Source organism: Schistocerca piceifrons, chromosome 5, assembly GCF_021461385.2.
Source record: "Schistocerca piceifrons isolate TAMUIC-IGC-003096 chromosome 5, iqSchPice1.1, whole genome shotgun sequence".
Lineage (NCBI taxonomy): Eukaryota > Metazoa > Arthropoda > Insecta > Orthoptera > Acrididae > Schistocerca > Schistocerca piceifrons.
The window spans coordinates 324306921-324312025 of record NC_060142.1 but is presented as its reverse complement, the minus strand read 5'-3'; the positions used below and the strand labels follow the sequence as shown (position 1 = coordinate 324312025).

Here is a 5105-nt window from a genome sequence, read left to right as displayed (position 1 = left end):
ATCACTTACCTCACAAAAATCTTCGTTACTCGAACCACTGCAATACAGCGAGCTCCAAAACTGCCAGCTAAATAAAAGATTCAAACTACTGAAGGCACTAACTACTGATAGGCATAGTTAGCAAATGAAATATTTTGATAGAGAGCAAACAATGTATTTACCTTAACAGTGTTCAAAAGTCATAATATACATAGCAATTCATGACATCCAGTCTTACAAATTTACTGTCTCTGATGGACACACGTCCAGATCATCCGCTATCAAAACTCCGCCATCTCTCTCCCTACATCCACCACTGCTGTCGGCTCACCTCCAACTGCGCAACGCTACGCGCTGTTAACAGCCAACTGCCCAACACTACAATAGCATATACTCCAACAATGCAAACCAACCACAGCCTTCACACAGCACAGTCAGTGATTTTCATATAGAGCGCTACGTGGCGTTACCAACATAAAAACCTACACAGCCTACTTACAACAATGTACGTAAATGACCTTGTGGATAACATCGGAAGTTCACTGAGGCTTTTTGCGGATGATGCTGTAGTAATATCAAGAGGTTGTAACAATGGAAAATTGTACTGAAATGCAGGAGGATCTGCAACGAATTGACGCATGGGAGAGGGAATGGCAATTGAATCGCAATGTAGACAAGTGTAATGTGCTGCGTATAGATAGAAAGAAAGATCCTTTATCATTTAGCTACAATATAGCAGATCAGCAACTGGAAGCAGTTAATTCCATAAGTTATCTGGGAGTAGGCATTAGGAGTGATTTAAAATGAAATGATCATATAAAATTGATGCTTGGTGAAGTAGATGCCAGACTGAGATTCATTGGAAGAATCCTAAGGAAATGCAATCCGAAGACAAAGGAAGTACATTACAGTACACTTGTTCGCCCACTGCTTGAATATTGCTCACCAGTGTGGGATCCGTACCAGATAGGGTTGATAGAAGAGATAGAGAAGTCCAATGGAGAGCAGCGCGCTTCGTTACATGATCATTTAGTAATCGCGAAAGCGTTACGGAGATGATAGATAAACTGCAGTGGAAGTCTCTGCAGGAGAGACGCTCAGTAGCTCGGTATCGGCTTTTGTTGAAGTTTCGAGAACATACCTTCACCGAGGATTCAAGCAGTATATTGCTCCCTCCTACGTAAATCTCGCGGAGACCATGAGGATAATATCAGAGAGATTAGAGCCCATACAGAGGCATAATGACAATCTTCCTTTCCACGAACTACACGAGACTGGAATAGAAGGAAGAACCGATAGAGGTACTCAAAGTACCCTCGGCCACACACCGTCAGATAGCTTGCAGAGTATGGATGTAGATGTAGATAGATGAGTTGGCTAATAATTTGCAATTGTTGAGTAACCTCAGAATGTACGTAAACCGTTTTGAAAAAAGGCTGGTTAGATATTTCATTTTTGTAATGGCTCAAATGGTTCAAATGTCTCTGAGCACTATGGGACTTAACATCTGTGGTCATCAGTCCCTTAGAACTTAGAACTACTTAAACCAAACTAACCTAAGGACATCACACACATCCATGCCCGAGGCAGGATTCGAACCTGCGACCGTAGCGGTCACGCGGTTCCAGACTGAAGCGCCTAAAACCGCACAGCCACACCGGCCAGCCATTTTTTTAATGGTTTTCAGATTTGTTTACATAGTTATGTGTAATTTGATGATTTGCATTTATGTTGGATGTTGGATTAATCAAGTTAGATAATACTTGCTGTTTAAATCTCATTGTTTGTGAATCAATTGTGAGTAATGTAACTTCAATTGCGAGTTTTTTTTGAAAAGCCAAACTTAAGTCGCAATATAATTTTGCTAAAAAAACTGAGTGTTATGATTTATTCACAATAATCAGTACCGACTCCCTGTCAAGGTCATATTTTTTAAACATGTTGGATTTTTTTTTAATTTCTCATTTATCATCCAAATGAATTTCATGTGTATTTCAACTAATATGGCCAGCGTTGCACACTACTGAGTCTTTAGCTCGAGTATTTATATTTTTTATGAGGATATATCGCGTCCCTCCGTTGCTGCTTTAGAGGCAAGACAATTTATTTGTTATGTGCACAGGGACCAAAGTTATCACTTTCGAACAGGGCCAGATGATTCAGCGCCTAAGAGGCTGAAGGTATTTTGCAGTGACTGTATATCTGCATTGGTATTAGGAGTTGCACTGCCCAATCGATTCGCATAAAGTTTTGCCAACAATAACATACACTATGTCCTTCACTTGCAGGTACAACTCGGTACACAACAATTCGAGTTTTGAAACTTCCTGGCAGATTAAAACTGTGTGCCGGACCGAGACTCGAACTCGGGACCTATGCCTTTCGCGGGCAAGTGCTCTACCAACTGAGCTACCCAAGCACGATTCACGCTCCGTCCTCACAGCTCTACTTTCTTTCAGGAGTGCTTGTTCTGCAAGGTTCGCAGGAGAGCTTCTGTAAAGTTTGGAAGGTAGGAGACGAGGTACTGGCAGAAGTAGAGCTGTGAGGACGGGGCGTGAGTCGTTCTTGGGTAGCTCAGTTGGTGGAGCACTTGCCGGCGAAAGGCAAAGGACCCGAGTTCGAGTCTCGGTCCGGCACACAGTTTTAATCTGCCAGGAAGTTTCATATCAGCGCGCACTCCGCTGTAGAGTGTTAATTTCATTCTAGTTCGAATATTGTATCCATTCCACAGATCAGACATTAATTAAACGTAATCTGTCGGCTGTTGTGGCCGAGAGGTTCTAGGCGCTTCAGTCCGGAAGCACGCTGCTACTACGGTCGCGGGTTCGATTCCTGCCTCGGGCTGTGTGATGTCCTTAGGTTAGTTAGGTTTAAGTAGTTGTAAGTCTAGGGGATTGAAGACCTCAGACGTTTTGTGTCCCATAGTACTTAGAGCCATTTGAACCATTTTTGAATCGTAATAGTAAAGTTATCAATTTTAAAGAAAGTTACAGTGTGTGTGTGTGTGTGTGTGTGTGTGTGTGTGTGTGTGTATGTGTGTGCGAGCGCGCATGTGTTTGTGTGTGCGCGTGTGTTTGTGTGTGTGTGTGTGTGTGTGTGTGTGTGTGTGTGTGTGTGTGTGTGTATGTGTGTGCGAGCGCGCACGTGTTTGTGCGTGCGCGTGTGTTTGTGTGTGTGTGTGTGTGTGTGTGTGTATATGGGTGGGTGGGTGGGTTTGTGTCTGCGTGCGTGTGTACGTGCGTGGGTGCGTGCGCACATCCGGCGTGCTGGGAATGAAAAGAATACTGAGGCAGCTGTATGACAGGTGCTACTACCTGCACTAGGTGCATTTTCAATTTTATTTGCGCAATGTATTGTAGCAAATCGTCGTGCTACAAAGTAGCTTCCCTTACCCGCCAACGGACGAACGTGGACGTCAGCTTCGTGAGGTCGGGTAACGGCGATCCAAGTCTCTGCGGGGCAGGGAGAGGCGGGTGCCTCGGTCTGCCCGGACGATTTATCGGCCGTCCGGCACCGCGCCGCAGCACAGCACAGCACAGCACGGCGCGGCGCGGCGCGGCGCAGGCGGGGACGGCGGCCAGCCGCCTGCAGACAGCTGCAGATAGCGGCGGCTGCGGGCGCCGTCACTCGGGAGGCGCTCAGAGGGCCAGGACCTGATAGCGCCGCGCGCCCACCCGCCTCCTCCCACACACACACACACACACCGCGCCTATCTGCACTAGCACTTACCGACGAGGCGCCAGCTCCCTTTGTACTTGCAGCTGTTATTGCCCTATCTCCTTCCAGCAGAAGCTGACTGAGGACAGGATACAGCATTCCATTCAGCGAACCGATAACACTGATAAGAAATCACATTATGTGAATCGAAATTCTTCAACCAGCATCGACAGGGACGCACTTATCATACTCGTGAGATAGCTAAGTGACGCGATTTCGCATCGCGCTTCTCATATTGGTGAGTTACTTAACTGAGATTGCCAGGTCTTATTACCATTATTCTGCTGAGGTCTCGACTCTTGACTGCTCGTAGGAGACGTACGGTAGAAAGTACTGAAGGTGTAATTGTTTGATTTAAAGCACTCCGTCTTCGGGCCACGAGTGGCCTACCGGGACCATCCGACCGCCGTGTCGTCCTCAGTGGAGGATGAGGACAGGAGGGGCTTTGGGTCAGGACACCACTCTCCGGGTCGTTACTATGGTTTTCTTGACCGAAGCCGCTACTATTCTGTCGAGTAGTTCCTCAATTGGCATCACGAGGCTGAGTGCACCCCGAAAAATGGCAACAGCGCACGGCGGCCTGGATGGTCACCCATCCAAGTGCCGACCACGCCCGACAGCGCTTAACTTCGGTGATCTCACGGGAACCGGCGTACCCACTGCGGTAAGGCCGTTGCCCATTTGATTTAAGGGTCATGAATATTGTGAAAACGTAACTGTAACTAGTGATGGTACTGGATATTATCATGAAGTGATGTACAGAAGCGATTATTCTTGGTGTAACAAACAACTGTGAAATGTTGCTACTTGTAACAGTCTTTGAGCGTAAGAAATTTTTCTACAAGAGGTGTTTATTATTTAATGCAATACAATTTTTTTTGCTGAAAGCAGATTGATTTTATTCAGGATTCTAGTACACTATATTGTTCTCCACTCTTTAGGCTACAAAACCCTATTTATCAACATAATCTCCGTTTTGTGCGACGGTCTCACGCCACTTTACTGTGTGGGCCTTTATGTCCACATGGTACCACTCTACAAGTCGACGACAGAACCAATGTCTTTCTGCATCAGTAACCTCCCCATCATACACGTACTGCTTCCTGTAGAGTACAACCTTCACTGGACCAAACAAATGGAAGTCGGAAGGTGCGAGATCAGCGGTGTAGGGTGGATGAGGAAGAACAGGCCCATACAGTTCTGTGAGCTCCTCTCTGGTGCAGAGACTTATGTGAGCCCTTTGTATTGTCGTGCAGATGGAGACGTTCGGTTGCATTTTTGTGACGACGAAAATATTGCAGAAGTCACAACTGTCTGCGGCCGACCGGCACGTGGGAGATCGGGCAGGTATACGTGACCGTGTCTTTACCTTGTTGCAATGATGACTCACCGTGCGTTTCTTCACTGCC

The 5105-nt window shown here is 46.3% G+C and overlaps 1 pseudogene; it reads right to left on the bottom strand.

Moving 5' to 3' along the window:
* Window positions 1-4256: 4256 nt before the first annotated feature.
* Window positions 4257-4374, bottom strand: LOC124799578 (annotated as a pseudogene).
* Between the last annotated feature and the right edge of the window lie 731 nt (window positions 4375-5105).